The sequence below is a fragment of the Vespula vulgaris genome, chromosome 13 (genome assembly GCF_905475345.1).
Source record: "Vespula vulgaris chromosome 13, iyVesVulg1.1, whole genome shotgun sequence".
Lineage (NCBI taxonomy): Eukaryota > Metazoa > Arthropoda > Insecta > Hymenoptera > Vespidae > Vespula > Vespula vulgaris.
Genome location: NC_066598.1, coordinates 344,346 through 364,607, shown reverse-complemented (window position 1 = coordinate 364,607; position 20,262 = coordinate 344,346). Strand labels below are relative to the sequence as shown.

General features: G+C 41.1%; 1 protein-coding gene and 1 long non-coding RNA gene across 14 annotated transcripts in view; one reads left to right on the top strand and one right to left on the bottom strand.

The window, feature by feature from the left end:
* LOC127068422 (CUGBP Elav-like family member 4) overlaps positions 1-20,262 on the top strand; it is a 520,701-nt gene that overhangs the window by 237,242 nt on the left and 263,197 nt on the right. The gene's annotated exons all lie outside the window — the stretch shown is intronic.
* Positions 6,717-12,367, bottom strand: LOC127068485 (uncharacterized). The gene is made up of 3 exons (XR_007782939.1): positions 12,224-12,367; positions 7,208-11,957; positions 6,717-7,135 (listed from the first exon to the last, which is right to left on the bottom strand). It is a non-coding gene; the product is annotated as an uncharacterized LOC127068485 (long non-coding RNA).

The window sequence follows — 20,262 nt, the reverse complement described above, 5'->3', positions numbered from 1 at the left end:
TTAATGCAAAGGCACATCACAGGGGGTCACGTTCGCACGGGATGACAGGAACTCGTAGCGACTATCGTGAGAGCCGCTTAGGGCAGGTTTAAAATTAGCGATGGTAATGCGCGTCCTCGCATCTAATTGCTTTCCACTTTATTCTTTGAAATAACATTGAAAATTAGAGACTGGTAAGCTGTACTTTACAACTCGTCTTTTTCGAAGGATATATTATTATACGTCTTTCATCGTCGCTATTCTTTGTTTGTAATCGGACTACTATCGTTATTTCCGAACGTAAATCGCAAAAGTTCTCTGATGTCGCGCATCGAAAAGATGTACGTAAGAAGAAAACGTAGAAAGATGCGCGAACACGTGTACATATGTGTGATTTGCAAAGCTACATGCCAGGAGGTGGCTCCAAGGTATAGAATGACGTGTACAACAGCTGCCTAGATAGATGATCGATATATCTGTTGGTGTGTTATCGTCTCTGACGACCACTTCGTCCCCTACCTTGGCAGTCCTGTCCACCCCTCGCTCTCTTTTCCTACCCTCATCCACCATCGGTCTCTCTATCTCTCGCTCTCGTCCAGATTTTCCTCTTCCATCTCCTCGCTCTGTCTCCCTTCGATGCTTTTCCCTCCCTTCTCTCTCTCTCTCTCTCTCTCTCTCTCTCTCGCTCGTTCTATGGCTCTAAACGCGCCCCCTCCCCGCTCCCCCCACGTTTCCATAGCGATAGGTAAATGGAATCCGTGGCGAAGCCGTTGCCATGGCGATTCGCTCCACAGCTTCACCTCGATTCACCTTACCTCACCTCGCCATGCTTTCGACTCTCGTTGTCCTGCTTTCTTCTTTGGGCTGATCAAAACGTGGTTGAAGACTCGTAAGCACGATCCCCACGACATCAAGCGCGAATACTGCATACCATCGTCCTCCTCCTTTTCTTCTTTTCTTTTTCTTCGTCTTCTCTTTCGTCATCGCTCTTCTCTCCTATTTCCGCTTCTTTCTCCTCCTTCCAGTCGTCTTCGTCTTCGTCGTTGTCTTCTTCCAGACAGTTGGACGTCTTTCTAACGACGCGGCGTACTCACCCGGAAGAAACAACGGTGGAACTTTATTCCACAGCTACGACAAGCATCGTTCCTCTTCGTCGTCGAACGTACAGAGAGAAGCGAGTCGGAAGGGAGGAAAGAGAATAGAGAGGGCTAACGGTGGGGGTAAACAATGTCGATGTAAACGTGCCGTTCCTTTCCACTTTTGTCTCACGTCGAACCTATTACGACGTTGCCTCATGAAAGAGACATGAAGCGATTGCTTTACGGGAGTGGTTACGCGCCGTACCAGTGCCACGTGTGTTCGCACGTATCTACGTCCGATTTGACGCGAGCACCGAGTGTGGTTTTCGACTTTTAATAGCGCTCATACGCTTGAAAAATTCAATCTCTTCGTAAATTCCTCGTGGAAAATAGGAAAAAGAAAGAACGACCTCATTATTTCTCTCCGTTGGGCAATGATTATAGGTTTTAACGGAGTGAGAGTCACCAACTAGTCTGGAAATGACAATACGGGAAGTTTGTGCTCACTCGAGCCGTTTATATACCGGTTGAGGAGAAATAGGAGGCAAGAGGTGGGTGGAAGGATTAGCCTCTCTAAGGGGTATACGTTCGCGCCATGGCTGAAGCTACCAGTTCGGGTACGTACGTAGGTAGCTCTCGAGTGCGTCGCGTCGAAGTTAGACCGGAGGAATTAGTTGTGCGCAACCCCCCTAACGACGTGACGTACAACGCAGCCAATTAGGAGTTTGAGTCGATAAATTACGCGCTTCTCGAGATACGATTATACGCCGGTGACAACGTTAATTGCCAATTCCTGGTAGCGAATCTGCTGCGTCGTACACCAGTGTCCTCGAAATCTCACAAACACGCACGAAATTACGCAACCACTTCTCTGCCTCTCTTTCTCTTTCTCTTGCGGTACTTGGTCAACAGCCTGGAAAATTCTTCGAACGATTTACTTCGAGAATGTAAGAAAGCTGGATGCAACGAATACGATGGCTCCGTATAAAACTTTATAGTCGCAGAAACGACGACGTTAAGAAGAAAAAAAAAAAAGAAAAAAGAAAAAAGAAATAGACTCGCTCTTTCGGAGTTATTTCTTTTTTGTTTCTATTGTGGCAGCCGATTTACGCTTATCCGTCCATGTATATCGATCGTTGAATAGACACTTTTGTATAGCACTCGATCATCGGTATATTCCGAATGTTCATGACTGTAAAATATGATTGATTCGAGTTGTAATACTCTTTGAACGAAAGGAAGAAAAGAGACGGAGGAAGACGAAAGTCAAATCGAGTCCGAACGACTTCTTCCTGAAAGGAGGTATTCTCCTCGGCTGAGTTGCGCCAAAGTTCCGAACAGCTGGCATACTTGCGGGACAAATTTCGCGAAAGACACGTTGCAAGTGCCCCGCACTTTATATAATTTACAGGCGGTATTCGCTTCACTAGCGTGCGCGCTCTGCGGCGCCCTCGGCAACTTTACTCATTACCAATAATTTGATTTGGAACTCCATTAACCATTAAACGCTGCCTGAACGACAGAGTGGATACCCGCGCAATTTCATCGTCATTCGCTTGAATAGCTTAAACTTCTTTAATGGATGCCCAGTGCCTGCCCTATCGGCACCAGAGAGGCTAGTGAATTCGATCAAAGCACTTCGGAGACGCTGGAAAAAGGCAAAAAGAGAAAAGGAAACAAGGAGAGCAAGAGTGCTAAAAGAGGAAGAAAAAATTGTCAAAGACGCGATCGTCATTACCATTAGTTCTGGCAAATTGCTCGCCATTTGCGACGCTACGCTTGAAATCGTTCAAACGGCGAATTAAAGCGATAGCCGCTCACCGAAGAAGTCCCTTTCGTCGTAGCTCGTTGGTTTGTTCGGCGTAGGGCAGAAGAGTTCACGAAGGAGTCTGTCGCTCCTGTGAAATGGGACAAAGATTAAATCGTACGCATTAATACTTTTCATGTCGGAAGAGATGCTCTAAATACATAATGGGTACTGTCATAAATAGAGTCGGTAGTGGAAGCCACGCGGATTGTAATTATTTTCAAGAAGTAATTAATAACCGCATATAAATTTCTGGTTGGTTCGGTCTTCTTCCTTCCACCGTTACTCCTCGCTGTTCCCTCCCCCCTTCCCTTCTACCTTCGGCACGAGCGCTTTCTTCTACCTCCTTAAGTTCTTATCTACCCTCTCTTGTTACTCTAGTTTGCGAACTTAGCCTCTTCTACACCTTCTTCCAACCTTCTCCTCGTCTCGCCCGCTTTACTACACTTCTACCCTCTAATTTCTTCGCCGTCTACTCTTATACCGAGAACAATGAGCCGAGCATGTACCATAAAACGCCATGTACGGTGCCGTTAATTAGAGAGTGATAAAAACTACGGCAGTAGAGACATTCTGTCGGTCGGGACGAATTTCGAAGGAAGAAATACGAGGAAAAGCATCATCGAGCTGTATTTCTTGTCGGTTGAAATTATTTATGTTATTTGGAGTGTGCATTATCTATATATTCGGCTTTCTTCGAAGGAAGCAACCTGCGAGAGTCGATGCACGAAATTAATGTATTACACGTATATGCATCCTGAATGATTTGGAACATGTATGCATTCGCCATCTATATGCGAAACGTATTAAAATCGATTTAAATCCACGAAAATAAGTGCTCTCGATTTTCACATACATTTGCACGGAGAACTTTTACGAGTATTTAGAGAAGCTGTGTACATACTTCCATACTAGAGACTGCTAGCATTACGAAAATTTGTAATTATCGGTAATACTTCTCGTCCTTGGTCCTCCAAAGACGATTAAAGCTCTCCTGCATGTGTGTCTGATCCTGTCGAACTCGCCGTGTACTCGCTGTAAGCCGCTTATCCTCATTATCGACGTGGAATTATAATTAACAGGACCCCTCACCCTTCGCAAACTACGAGAGAGAGAGAGAGAGAGGGAGAGAGTGAGAGAGTGAGAGAAGGGAGAGAGAGAGGAAAGGGAGATGAGAAGCGCATGAGTTGCTACGGTGAACCGTAAATTCAATGAGCGTGCCGTGTTGCGTAAAATGAAACGCGGTGCTTGTATGCTCCATGCCTCGTGCACCTATCCCCGATACGTGTGCACATTTTCGGCTCTAACATTCCGTTCTCGCGGTCACTACAGAGGCCTCAGAAAGATTCAATACATCAATCGATGTACTTTGAGAGTCTGAAAGTTCCCTTTACTACGTATTACGGGTTTACGTTCGTACGACAAATTATTAACGACTATGATTGAAACATAACTTCAATGTAGAAATAAATTCTTTCTAAATAATAAACGATGGTTGTTATCAAAAAATGAAGGAATGTCTCCACAAAGCACAGGAACAGGTAATGTACAAGTAAATATAATGCTGTCTAACAAATATAGGTTTTTTAATTTTCGAAAGAAAACTATCGGAGACTGATGTAATAGTGGATGCTCTGGCGATCCAACCACCTGTCATGATCAGAATTTCACATGAAACTACTTAAGATACTTGGGACGTAATTAGTTCATTAAAATTTAACATTGGTCTTGCTCATTAAGAAGACTCCAAGAAAGGAGCACGATGAAGTGATGAGGCAGATCGCACAACTTTGATCGTTTTCTAGTCGAGTTCGCAGTTGAGGTACTTTGCTAGAAGGCTGCGTTAGCGACACGCGTTAATCAAAGCATTAATAAGCTGCCAAGACTTGATTAAACTCTCATTTTTGCATCTATCTTTCGCTTTTTTAAGTTTTATATTTCCGTTTGCTTATCTTCCTTTGCGTCTGGTGAAACACGAAAGGAATACTATACGAGCTGCTCAAACCCGGTGAAATTGTCAATTCTGACCAATATCAAGAACAACTAATGCGTCTGAGTGACTAAATCACACGAAAGGGACTGTTTACCAGCGGTGGAACTAGGCAGGTGATATTGCTCTAGGACAATGCACGGTCATATGTAGCCAAAGCCGCAACAGATTTGATATATTCCCTCGGATAGGAACTTTTCCCTCGCGCTGTATATTCCCCGGATTTAGCCCCTTCTGATTACTATTCGTTTCGGTCACTGCAACATCATTTGGCCGATACTCGTTTCAAAACAGCAGAAGGGATTGAAATCATTTATCGAATTTCTCGACTCAAAAAAAAAGTCAGTCATCATTCTTTTTTAGAGAGAGGAAACTCGGAAATTGTCTTATGAGATAAATTTGTAAAATCGCGTTTACTTCTAAAAATAAAACGTACGTTGGATTTCTACCAAAAAATAAATTATGAAAAAAAAAACGTAATTTATACCCTTATCAATTTTTAAATAGCATACTTGTTATATATTGTTATATATTGTTTATGATCCGTTTTACTTTATCAATGGTATGTTCCAAAATGGAATGTTCCACTGTCGGTTCGATCACGTTAGATCAGCGGTAAATCGTTGACCTTTCTTCTAGGAGCGCACTATTAAACTGTATCTCGCGAACGTCGTCTTTACTTCTGTAAGTTTCTCATGGCTCGTGTTGTCTTTAAAAATATAGTATCGATCAAAGAAATTGCGAGATGCGCAGTTAGCGTTGAAGCTTAAAAGATTAGTGTCATTAATCTGTGCGCCAGGGAGCTTCGATGGATTCGCGAAGCCCAGGAGTGTAGTCGGAAGATATCATAGCTGCTAAATCGTTTCCTCTTCGAAATTAATTCGTATAAGTCAAGGAAACGAATTTAGCGGCCAGAAGGAGGAATCTACTAAAACTAAAACTATCTACTTTTACACTCTTCTCTCCCACAATTTTTGTTTCACTTTTCTCTCTCGAGAAAGTTTCGTTTATCATCGCGTTAGATCGTAATAAAAATAGGAAAAGGAATGGAACGACGATGGAGGGACTATTATGCGATTGTTGTGCGCTTTTCATAATGTTTACGATTTATGGGATCTCCGTACGCGCGAGCGTAATGTAGTGAATCAATATTTGCATAAAGCATATTATGATAGGTGTAACCGGTTTTAACAGATGGCCCGACAGTAATCATGGAGAATCCTTGCGGTTTAACGTGTGCTGTTGGTCGGTTGATCGATTGATTTCGTTGATAGGCTTAAATTCTGCCTTTTCTCCTCGCCTCGTACCTTCCTTTCTATATACATCCCCGCGCAACGGGAATTCATGATTCGTACTTGAGGGAGTAGTCGTTGCGTAAATGATCGTAATCGGTGGATTTCAATTAGAATTCATATGTAGTCGAGATAATGGGAAAAAGAAATAAAAAATGATTTCGAAATGTTGAAAAAACGTATAGAATACTATTACATAAGAAATTGTGACGGGATGGAAACAAGCAGTTCCCATAGTGAAAAGTAAAAACAGTAAACTGATGTCGAAGGGTGGGATTTTCGAGAGGTCCACTCGTTGTGCGAAGTGCTGTCCATACGCTCCATCTCTACATATGGGCGAAGCTGTCGTTTATGACGCGAGACGATAAAATTACGTGGATGTTCTAATTTGAAAACGGTATTTCAAACAAATTTCAGAGAAAGTTTGCGTCCCAGTAATTTCAAAGTATACAATCACCATGATTGCTCATTAATCATAAAGTTGAGGCAATTTATTTTATGGGTTTGGCTTTTCCCTATGTAAGGAGGTAAACGATACGTAAAACACATTGTAAAATTGAGCTTAACAATCGACGTAAACGGTAATATATTTTATAGTACGATGTTACGACGTTAAAAACGATTTTGACAGCGAGAGTTGAAAGTTATCATTAAATATATAACGCTTATATATCAATATTTCTGATGAAATTCTTCGCACATTGACGCAAGTTTCATCGATTTGTTGCAAAGGAATGTGTTCAATGTTCATTGTTTTAAAACTTACGTAGGCGCATAGTACAAACACGAATTTAATACATTCGTGTTTTCGATTCGCAGAATCTTATTATGTCCATTGTGATCGAATGTACATCGAATGATGCCCTCTCAAAGTTTATATATAGCCAGGTCGGTAGATATGGCTTTTGCGGTAAGATGACCTATGAGATCCAACTACGAGGCAGTACTTTCCACCCACCCACGAAACTTGTAATACCGTAATCTGAAACTGTCATTGTATTAGTTAGCCATCCGTAGTATTTGCTAGTTTCCTAACCTCGACCGCTTATTGTGGACTGACCTTTGAGACATCCGTAAACTGTAGGACTGAATTTATGGTGAATCGGACGTGTCGGCAAGTGGTGATGCAACGTTCGACTATAAGTATATAATTTTGAATTTGGCATTGAATTGTTGTCACTTGTTAGCTTTAGCTGTCAAAACACTGACACAGTCAATGTCAGCGAAGTTATATTCTTTTCGTAGTTCGTTATGTAACTGAATTGTCACTTTTACTCGCTTGCTCGAAGAGCGTTAACAAATGACAAGAAAAGAAGCATCTTAAAAGAGCGCTTCTTCATCGAAGGGGAGAATTGAAATATGAGGGAAGATTTTATATACAGCGGAGATGCGATGGGAGTACCAAATAATAGACCGAGAATTATCCGTTTTGAAATTGCCTGTACATCAGCCTGGAGGACGTATCGATTACACGGTGTCCGAATTATCTTGAGGGACAGGGATTCGGGGGTTTCGCAGGATTTGGATTGGGGTAGACATACCCCACGGCTAGCGTGTCACCACTTTAATTACATCCATCCTGCGCAGCTCTCCCCTTCTACCACCGCGCCCTGTACCCCGTGGCTCTCGTCAAACCGTTAGCGGGATATTTTCCCCGTAATACTACCCCTCTATACCTCTTCCAGTCCCTCTGCTACTCACCGAAACATTCTCGTTTATGTATTTATATCCGGTTCTACATCTCTTTGCCTTCGTATACATTTATCAAATTTGCGAAACAAATCACGAAAGCATTTGAGCTCGTTATACGTCTATTTGTGCCGGGATCGAAAGCGGCGCGTACGAGGAATCGGGAAAGTCATTAAAAAAGTATTTCACATATTTCATTCTATCTTTACGTTGTGTGTAAGAATCTAACGGAGAAGGAAGAAACGTGGATTTCTTTTTACGCGAAGATCCACTTACGGTCGTCGAGACTATCCTCGAATCGTAAGTTCGATAATAAATTTTACCTTCGTAATAATCTAAATAAGTGAATCGGAACATTAAAGATGAAAATAAAAAGGATATATTTACAGCAGAATGTCTACTGAATAGTAAGTAACTAATCACACGTTTAATTGTATGTAATCATTCATGTAAAAGGTACGACTACGGCAACAAGCGTAATGATTGAGAATAAACCGTGGGTAGCGCTGTGAGTCCAGTGAAAATGGTTCGCTGCCCAGCACACTCATCCCACGTTTTCGTCACTCTCACAAATAATTCGAGCATTTCGTTACATCCGCGTATGATTCAACGATTTCGATATTAAACGCGAACGAGCAAATACTGGCTCTGGGAACCACTCGACGTTCCTCTTTCCATCGAATTCCCTCATCCCACTCTTTCTCTCTCTCTCTCTCTCTCGCGCGCACACACTCACATACACTATTTCTCCTCTCTATTGCCCGTCCTTCTTCCAGCACTCGTCGTTCATCAGTGATTGGTTCTCTTTTTTTCTTAGAAACGAGTGATTTTATTTTAGGTATTAATTGAAGACGACTCTAAAATGATTCAGCCGGGACGCTTTACATACGTAAATATTATATATTAGTCAGAATTTTATATCGTATAACGATATGTTTTCGATAAAGTGATAAAAATTCAATGCTTCCCTCGAGTTTAATTTTGGAATCTTCGATCGTTCTCCTTCTCGATGTATCTCTTGATTCAACCGTATACCAAATTTTAATCGATGGAATCTTTCGAATCTTTGATCATTAAAAATCTTTTATGGTATAAGAACTGCAAAACAATTATTTTAGTTTCACATTTCGATGGCGATGTTTCCAACAAAATATTTTAATATAACGGCGAAGTAAATCCTTTTCTCCCTCAGGTCTCCTTGCAATTTGATGCACTTTCTTTCTTGGTTGTACAACTCTCAGTAAGTGTGTGACTATGTTGTTCGGAGAAAGTTTCTGGGCTAGTTAGCTGCTGCCTTTCTCGAGAGTCTCGCAACCCTTTTGCGGAACATAATTGAGTGTCACCTGGGCATAACAAATGGACCCTCTATGAGGTGATACCGGGTAAGAAGAGAAAGGGAAGGCAGACGATAGCGAAGGAGACACTGTTCCAGCCTCCGTCGGAAACCCGTCCTATGGCATCAGTGTCGCATAGGTCAAGTTACTTGTGAGTTTCGCCTGATTAATGGACGTACTTGTTTAACACGCTCAAGTTAGGTCCGCTTAATACACCGAAGACTCGCGCTAATGCTTGATTTCGAAATTCCATCCTCTGGTCATAAACCATTCTAGTTGCGTTTCAATGCTATCCCTAAAAAGCTGGAAGTCGACATTTTGATTTTCTTTTTTTTTTATTGTCATTATCAGAGATTGATTAAGCTAAACGATGCTGTGGAAAAAATCGATAAATTTTACAATGGCAAGGATCGTTAAGCTTAATTTAGTAATAGATATAATTTCATTATCCGTAAAATCGCCAGTATACACGAACTTTCGTAACTTGGCTCTGAATCTAAGGCTTAAGTTGGCGCAACCTTCGTCTGCCCACTTAAATAAACTTCTCAACATTCCGGGAGGCATCCGCGTATGAAAAATGTTAATAAGGCAAGTTTTAACGAGCCTGGTGGTCCGTCCGACTGAAGACTTTTTCCTTTGCTCTTTTTCCTTTTTGCGCTTATTTTTCCTCTCAGTCTTTGCCTCTCTTTCTTTTTTCTTCTTTCCTTCCCTATCGCTCTCACTACCTCCCTCCCTCCCTTCCTCTCCCTCTCCCCCTTTCTCTCTCTTCCTATCTATACTTCCTCTTACATTCTTATTTTTTTTTTTTTACATGGATCTTGACCAGCCCTGACTTGACAGATTTTTATTAATTGAGCGCGTCGAAGTAAGATTCTTTTTTAAATTACAAAGACTTTCGTCCTGTACTTTTAATGAGACGGTCTCCACTTTCTTGTTGTAATTAGACAATGCAATCGAAAGTTTGTACCGATAAAATTATCTTTTTTAAGTAAAAGAGGTCCCGTTAATTATCGTGTAAATTCTGTTTCGTTGATTTCTAACGATTAATCGTGGAGACGTAAAGAAATTTTATATTTTTCCTTCAGAATATATCAGGAAAATAGAAACACATATTGAATCGAAATTCCAAAAATTGGAGACTTTCGGAGGATGCTTTCAACTGTCCAATTTTATTGATATCTCTCGCTGAAGAGTAGATATCGCATTATCCACTCTCTAACTCTGACTGACTACAGTTGGCTAGCTTAAAGGTGAACCGACTTTGAGCTCGGTCAAAGTCGATAATAGTCGACGCTGAAGTGTGAGTGGTGTGCCGAGTTAAGAAAGTGAAGAAGGTTGAGAAAGCGAGAAAGAAAAGGAAGAGAAAAAATTGGAGGAGAGAGAGAGAGAGAGAGAGAGAGAGAGAATGCGGGATAACGGTAGGGGTGGGTTCCAAGGGTGTGATAAAGTCGTTATACGGGCGACACCTGCCCCCTTGCACACTTTTCCTTTCTCTCTCTCTCTCTCTTTCTCGTGTTTCACTCCTCGCTCTTCAACCTCTCCTTTGGCCCTTCTTCATCCTCCCTATTACGAGCACAATGTTAAAGGGAGTCCCGACGAGATTGAATTTGCTAACGGAAAACGCGAGTGAGTGAAACGTATTTGCTTTTTATCCCTTACTCCATTGAGAAGTCCTGCCATCCTCTTCTTCACTTCCTCTTTTTCTTCCACCTACTCTTTCACTCGTCTTCTTCTTCTTCCTCGTCACTCTTTCAATATTTTCTCCTCCATCATATATCTCTGACGATTCGCCACCATCTCGCCTTCTTTCCATCCTCTCGATGTGACTACCTTGTCGTTTTGTCCCCCCTCTCCGGTCCCCATCGGAATTTCTCTCTTTACTTTTTATTTTATTCCTTTTTTCTCTTTGTCTCACCGCATTTGTTGGGAATTAAGAAAGGGACTTGTCAAATCGAGATATAAAATTTGACGAATAGCGCCTTCACTTACGTCCACCGATTTAGAATCTTGGCCCAAATAGCGTATTTGCTTTTTTAAATTAAGACGTGTCAATCGAGAGATAACGTTGCTAAGAAATGATCAATTACAATTATTAAAATGGAAAGAAAGATAGTGTATCGATGTGCGAGTATGTTTGTAGGATAGAGTAATCAGTTTCGAAAGGAAGGTGTCTGAAAGTATAGATGAATTCTTGGTTCGGTCAGAGAGAGAAGGTCGTCCTACGCCATGGCGTATGTATGTGCGCGCGCGCGCGCATGGTAGGACGATAGGCTGCGCGCGCTGGGACTGCATGCGGCACTCTCTCTCTCTCTCTCTCTCTCTCTCTCTCTCTCTCTCTCTCTCTCTCTCTTTCATTCTCACTTTGTACTCTGATGCGTCAAGTGCATCCCGCTCGAAGCATCACTATCGGTCGCCATCTCTCTCGATCTCTCTCATACCTTCTTTCTCTTTTACCACCATTCCTCTCAGCACCTACTTTCTCTTCCTCCCGCGGCCACCACTTTCAATCCTTCGTCTATTATCAACCATCGTCAACAGGTCAATAGTGTAACTAGGTCACGTTTATGTCCGTCGTCTCACGCCTCCCACTTCACTGCTCATCTTCCTACTACTACTCTTCGTAATCTTCAACTATAACTCAGTTCGATCGTAAGAACGAATGTATTTTTCTGCTCATTGACAATTCTTTCCAAAAGTATTTATTTGATTTGTTCTCTAAGTCTCAGTAGTACGTGGTGTAAATACTTGAGAAAAACTATCGCGTTAAATCGTACGCAGCATTGTTTCCTGTAAAGGAATGTAAATATTTAGAAGTGACTCGTAAAGGCATAAGAGAAACGATTGACGGTAGATAAACTTTTTTTTAACAAAGTAAATCGCTGAATGACTCTTTAAATGTTACGAAGTTCAAGCGAGAGAGAGGCGAGGAAGAACAAAAGAAAAAGTTTGTCGTAGAGGAAAAATTTGTGGAAGATGACGAAGTAGTCGCGGGGAGTAGGTCGAAATCGCAACCGCACTTGGCGAAGTCACTATCGTCGTTTGTAGGTACTTACTTGGCATCTACTCTCTTTCTGTCTCTCCTTCCCCCCTGCCCCCCTCTCGCACTCTCTATCCATCTATCTCTCTCTTTCTCTCTCATGTCAGGCATGCTCCGCCCCAGACATGCACTCATTGGCGATGGGCTGCGTCGGCCTACTACCGCGGCCTATGCCAGAACACAGCTTGGAAAATGCGGGGGGTCGTGGGTCGTGCCCGAGTACGGCTTTCTGGCGCGATGCCGCGTCGTCGCGCTCCTACAGGCAACAGTTATTCGCGCTGTCCTGCCACCGACTTCAACTACCACCACTACCCAGGGGTGGGTACTACCTCTACCCACCTTTCTTCCAGCTTGCATGCGCTCGTGATTCTTACTTTGGGCGCCTCCTTAAGCTCGACCTTCTACTTCCATCCTCTCACTTACCCGCTCTCCTTCTCTTAGGCTTATTTCCTTGATTAACTTTCCTTTATTGGATCTCGGTAAAAATAGGTGTTAGAAGATTCACCTCGAAGAAGGACGGTTTTCTTTTTTCCTTCTATTTACAAAAATGTATAGAACGCTCTTTATATCTTTTCCTTGTTATTATTTGCGGCTGGCATGAATTAGGATACATTTATGGTTACTGGTGTTTTTATTATCATAAACTAGAATATCAAGAAAATATTTACAATATTTGTTCGAATATAATTCAAAAAATCGTTTCTAATTGAAGTTTTACGTGATTAACCGGATATATATACGTCTATACGTATGTAACCAGGTACCTACTAAATGCAGGTGCTCCCAGTCGTTCTATCAGCCAGAATTTCGCTCGGCCCTATTACCTTCGATTTGTCAGCTGGCTGCAGACGATAACGCATTCTCTGGTTTGTCCCGTCCCTTGTCCTTTCCCTCTCCGGATTTATATCTCTCCCGCTCTTTTTGCCTCCCACCCCAGTTCTCTTCCTCTTTCAATAGCCTCCCTTTCCAAATATGACCGTGCGCAATGCGCCGCGGAATAATGGTTTTATTATTGAGTTACCATTAACCATAAATTTAATTTCTATTTTACGAAAATTCCCATATACATTCAACCCATACGCGTTGAGTTAGATGCATACACACACACATACACACACACACACACAGATTTGATTGTCCTTCGCGATCCTAATTCTTCAATTGCTAATACATTCTTTATAGTCATTTCAAGCACTCGTGACATACGTACGGACACTTACTCATCCGCTAATGACGTTTGTTGATAATGTTAAAATGTAAAAATTTTGATTTTATTTGAAATAAAGTAGATATGATCTCACGAAAAAGTAGTTATATTAAATGCAAGAAAAGAAGGATTAATCATTCCGCACGATCTTCTCTTTGCCACGATCCGACTACGACTGACTCTGTAAACAATTCGTCAGGTATAAGGAATAAGACGCGGAACAAAAACATAGCGGTCATACGGGCATTCATGATTTACGACATTTGTTTATATAAATATTCCGATAGTATGTATTCATACATATTGTAATTCATTATTGCGTGGAATATTTACAAACTATAGAATGCCTATATAATTTTTGAGTATGGAAACGCAATCTATGATTGCATAAGCGAAACGATTGATATCGAAAGCTGCAGGGTATTAAAAAATCGAGCATCATTGGATTCTACGTTAAAAAATACACGCACGAACGGTTACTGCTTGCAGTGGTCCTGACAAAGCGAGTTGTAAAATTTACAGGCTCTAAACATGACAAGCGTATCAGTCAGGTGCGCGCACGAATAATGCCGAGCGTACGCTTCATTTTCCGTGCAGTATTGTACAAAAATACTACTTTTATCGGCTTTTGTGATTTTTCCACAGTTTCGAAATCGCTTGGGCGCCGATGTTTTCCAGGAAAAACACGAGCCCCGCTAATCGTTGGGGAATTTTTTACGCCAAAATCGTTGCTTCTCGCGTCAAAGTTTTTCAAAAGCCACCTGTAAAATTTATAAACGTCCGGAATTTAACCTTTCGATCTGTGGAATTCTCTTCCGCGAATTTGTCAAAAATTGCGCTGCAAAAGAGTAGCTCTATTTTAATTCTACGATACTTTTATTCAATATACTTTTAATTCCTGATTGTCGCTGGAATATCAAGTAGCGAGAAAGAAAGGCGGAACGAGAAAAAGTGGGAGAAAGAGGAAAGACCGGTAATGGTGGAAGCGCTTGCCATCGACGGCGACCTGTTCGAATAAGAAGCTTCCTCAAAACATTTGATTTAAATAATAAATCCTCATCAGGTGGTAAAGGAAGCGCGCGCAATCCAATTACCTGGCAAGACGATGAATACTTATTCCACGAGCAAGGACTTCTATTCCCCTTCTCTCTCGATATTCCTCTCACTCTTTTCATAGCCCATTCCATCTTTTGCCTTTTTTCTTTCTTACGTTGTTTTCTTTTCATTGTCGTACCTTTTCTCTAAAGTTCCGCTTCTCTTTCTGTTTCGTACTACGTTTGTGTGTCTCCCTTTCTGTCTTTTTTCTCTTCTTCTCGCTTACATCTCGGAGACCTCAAATTCCTTTCTCTAGACAAGTGATCTTGCCGCGAGCAATATGTATTATTTATATCGCGTTCCATTTTCAACTTTGCCTGTTTCTCTTCTTCTCTCGTCATTGTCGGTGTAGTCCTGCTTAGTTGGCTCGACAATCAAAGAGCAATGACAACACAAAAACTAAGTTGCGTAAACATCAATTAAGAAATAAAGAAATGGTAGTGTTTAATATCGAAGAACGCGAATTAGAATAACGTTTTAAAGATTCTTTGTACAAGACAGATCGATTCTTTCTATCACTCAAAAGTTCCAAAAATTTTCATTCGTTTTCGCAACGTGTCGTTTATTATGTTTATTATTATATTTAACTAAAATTAGATTTCATTATAATTTTACGCAACGGCTCATTACAATAACGACAATACTAATTTGCATTGTAGAATAACAATTGATATGGGACGACTTGCCTGTTATAATCGTCCTCGTAGATTTTCGTGACGGCGCGTTGATTCTAAAATTTGAACTAGCACAGCGTGACTCTTAAAATTTAATGTAATGAACAAACGCGTAAAAAGTTCATGTAGCGAAGCTTTCGTCTTATCCACTTTTTAATTAATAATACTTACGTCGTACGAACTCGTAAGTAGTCGCATAATGATGTTAGACCGCCATTAACACCATTTCTTCAAATTAGAAATTATTAGACGCCCCAATAAATGGATTTTCCGCGTCGATTACAATTCGACGACAAGGAGTTTCAAGGACAAGAGTCTGTTGTCTTTCGCCTTCCCGTAGAAACTCGGTGTTTCCGAACGTGGCGGAGTAATTTGCGTGAAAGCGGGTCATGATTGCGATGCTGCACTGCTAGTGGAATACTTCAAGTTGCTCGTCAAAGTTCTCGCTTGGTAGTAGTAATGTCATGTTGGAGCGTCGAGACGACGACGAATGGCGATGGTATGAGGGGTGAACAAGAGAGAGAGAGAGAGAGAGGGACTGAAGAAAGATGATGACGGTAACTGAGGAAGGGGAGTAAGTTGGGGGTGGGAAAGACGAACGAGCAGAACCGTATTGCAGATAGTACGGTATTGAAGGAAGAGAAAGCAGGGAAAGGATGTCCTCAAAGTTAGCAAGGCGGATGCATTCACGTCTCATAGAGTCATAGAATTTAATGAATTACTGTTTGCCGAACAATGCCGCTCGAATCGGTCTGACTTCCAAAGCAGGTAAGACGAACTGATTTACCGCTGGTATCAGACTTCGCTTCGTCTATGCGCTCGTATATTGGTACGTAGTAAAGGAAAAGCGGAACTGATGGCAGAAGAAAAGGGTAAGAGAAATAGAGAGACAGAGAGAGACAGACAGAGAGAGACAGACAGACAGAGAGAGAGAGGGAGAGAGAGAGAGAGAGAGAGAGAGAGAGAGAGAGAGAGCACGGAGACAGTGAAATTGAAGGAAAGGCGGAAAGAGGATCTCTTCTTTCACGCCGCCTCATGCACGTGTACATCTATACTGTGTTGTTAAAGTTTGGTTTCTCGACGATTCAACGTTCCCCTCTTCTCCACTCCCGCTTCCTTATTTCCTCTTCTTCTTCTTCTTCTATCTCATCCCTCTTTCCACTCAGCTTTCATGTTCCACGAGCGCTCGAGTTATGGTACCGTTCGCAGTCAGAACTAGTTTCGGAAAAGAGTTAAAATTCGGTATGCGGGTGAGTCGAGTTCATTCCTTTGGAAACGTGCTCGTTCACTTTTTAAACCGAGTTACGCGAATCCATCCTTACATCTATTCCTCCTCTATCTTTTTTTCTGCTATATTTATCTTCTTCCTCGCTTCTATTACGTATCATATCTTTTCGTCAATTTCTATGTCTAACATCGTAGGTACCTAACAGTAACGGCACATGGAATATAGCAGAATGTTTACTACTGACGAGTATCTGATCCCTTCGTTCGACTCGTAGAAAAGACTCTCCGAAAGATCATTAAACGTACATATATAAATTGATGGACTTGGTATAATATGCGGACAAAAGAGATGGGTGGGTACCGTGGCGTTGGATAAGTGGAGAGAACATTTGTAAGACGATACCCAATAGAAGTGGTATCACATCGGAAGGTTGAATGAGAAACCCGCTAAGAGAAACGACGTCAAACAATGAGGATATAAAGAAAGGAGAAAGCAATCCGCATGACTGAAGCCGTAACCATGGCGATACCGGCCGTGACGTCTGTAGGGAAATATTGAATTCCCAGTGTATGACTCTTTGCAAAATAGTTTACGGAGAATGCTTTTGGACGCATTCTGCCGTGGATCGTTGGACAAGGTATATATCGGAGAATGTCGTATTCCGCTTTTTCCATGATACATAGGTATGTATATCTGACGTGATAGATATACTAATAACATGTGATGTATATAATCCATATATATATGTACGTGTAGATATATATAAAGAGAGAGAGAGAGAGAGAGAGACCCTCCAGGTATCCGCGAAATAACGTTACCGATCGAGCAACAATCTTGTTTCGTCCAACAAGGTGATGTTGAATGTACGAAAAGCACTCTTGAATACTGAAAACACTTCTGCAAACACCCCCGCTCGTTTCGCTTTTAAACTTATGAGAGCACTCTCTCATCTTTTAAAATTCTACGAATCGATGCGACCTTGTTCGATTCCAACTAAATTTTCGAGACTTCGGAAAAACAGTGAAACCATCTCATGCTTTGTTTTACATTGTTTCAATGGAATGTAATTCGTTTTGAAGCGTGTTCACTTTGAAAATTAAAATGATTCCGTGGGAAAGTGCTCGAGCTTTAGGAACGCCATGGAAAGCATTAAAAATCATTTTATTCGTGCTTCGGTGTATGTTCGCTCGTCGAATGTTTTTATAGAAGGTTTTGCGAAAAGTTTTGATGCTGACGATAGAGAGAGAGAGAGAGAGAGAGAGAGAGAGAGAGAGAGAGAGAGAGAGGGAAGGAACGAGGGGAAAAGCGGTTGGGTGCTGAAAATTCAGCGATGGCAAAAACATCACTTCGGTCGAAGGATGATGCTAAAAGCGAAGCGGAAAATACGTACTGGTACGACGGCTTGACTGTTCGCTCGCTCTCTTTTCTGTGGACATTCATAATATTATCTGACATAGCACCTCCTCATTTCCATTTGCATGTTTCATTATCTGGCTCGATGACCTACGGGCAAAAGACCATCTAACCAGAAAACGTAGAAAAGAACTTCTCTTCTCTGGATAATGAAGAAAGCATACGACTAATTCTTCATCCGCTGATACATTTTCTTTTGCGTTCTACAGATTTATTGAATTAATTTGTTAGCTGCATGCAAATCTATCTATTTGATTGCACGCGTTTCACGTACCAATTGATCGTTTAATCGAAGAGCAAATATCGACATGCTAACAGTTAATAATTTATTGGATTGACTATACACGTAGGATCGGAAACTGTAATAATTATATCTAAATTAACGCAACTGTTTCTCTTCGAACACGCGCCTACATAGAATATCTTTTATAAAAGATACAATCCTTACGTTAAAATCTAAAGAGTATCTTAAAACGAGAGGAAAACTGAAGTTGACGAATAAATGGGAGCTTTTTAAAAGATCTGCATTTGAAATAAGTACAAAACGTAATGTTTCTAAGAATATAAAACGATTAAACAGAGGCAACACGCAATGCAAAATCTAGATGCTATACGTAGAGAAGGTATTCCGTACAGATAAGGTCGACAGGAAAGGATCACCGAGTTGAGAGGAAGAGACTACGTTATCTTCGCGAAGTCTGCGAGATGTTCTGGAATATCTACAGGCACAGTAACGGAAGTAGGCCAGAAAGTTAGGTCAATCCAGGAGACGAAGGAAGAAAACGTCGAATGAGTAACGCTGTACGAAACAACGTAAAAACGATAATTTCTAAAAAAAAAATAGTTCGCTAAAGAACGAGCGTGGATATACTTTGCGTCTGGAACGCGTAACCACTCGTTCACATTCCATTCTTTCAGAATCAGCCTGTATATTTTCGAAGATCTACTAGGACATCTTCGAAGACACAGAGAACTTTACTTCAGCCTCTAAAACCAATCCTGGCGTAAAGGAGAGGGGTTCGGTGAGAGCAAAAGAGGGTAGGTAGGTGCGAGTAACACAGATGGGTTGCTGCCGATTCCTCTCTCTCTCTCTCTTCTGTTGCAACTTCCGTTGCTGCGAAAAGCACGAAGTTACACTTTGAGTTCATTAAGGTGCAGTTCGATCTGCGAGAATGTTGGCTCTTAAAAAGAAAAAAATCTAATTTCTTTCGCTTGGAACTCTATCATCTAGGGGAAGAAGTTTTTGATGCGTGCTAGTTAGGAGGAAGAGAGAGGGAGAGAGAGGGAGAGAGAGAGAGAGAGAGAGAGAGAAGGTAGCACTTCTTTTTTTCTACTTTGAAAGAAAACTTTGAAGATAGTGAAATAAGGCATTATAGAGCATCAGAGTGCTTTCTGGTTAAAATAGATATCATGTCGGAATATCTACCTATGTTTTGCTTAAAACGAGTAATAATTATTTATACGTTATAAATTAAAGTCCTTTCGTGTGTAAAAAATATACAATCAACATAGTTGAAGTATGATCCTTATGGATGAAGATAAACAAATCTTGGTGCATCTAAATGAATTTTATCCGCCGTCATAAGCATCGGTCTAAATCATATTTTTACGAAAAAATAAACAGTACGCGAGGAATGTTTGTTAAAAATTAAATGTAAATAATAAGAAGAGGATGAATGTGGAGAACAAATATCTCGTTGCTTTTTCGAAACAACAATGCAGCTTAGGGGATAGCCCCATGTTGAAAAGGAAAGCAGATGCTGAAGTAGAGCTGAAGTAGAAGGGGTGGGGGTTCGGTACCTGTCGAGAAATACCCAGCAGTACGATAAAATCGATAACGACGGCTTCCAGTATACTATCCAGGAAAGTATAGAAATTTTAGTAGGATATAACGTATATGCGTAAGTATGTACAAAGAACATCAGACAGATAATTTCAAGATCTTCAGGGGTTATTATTTATCTTATTTTAATATAAAGTAATTTCTCGTTTCTACAATCCTAGATTTAATTTTTAATTTAAAGTTATAAAAAGCTAGTTAGCGATACTTTTTTCCGTTTAATCCGTGTGGCGTATACACTTTGAAAATCGAAGATCGACTCCAATCGATATCGGCTTCTATCGTCGGTAGTAAGAAAATTGCTTTTCTTAAATTCTACCAGATTAGACCTACGCGGCAGTCCGTGAAATCATCCCACGGGAGATGGCAAGATGAAAAGACGAGGGGTAACTCGAGATCCAAGATCACAAGTTCACCCTTCGAAGCGACTTCTGTATTACTCGGAAAATCATCTGACGTATCTACGACAGAAGGTCCTATTTTGAAAAACATTTTGGACATCAAGTCCCTTGCTGTGATAGTAACTCATATTTCAAGATATTGATTTTTTTTTTTTAAATCCACGAATATTTATAAAACGTCGAATAACAGTTGAGAT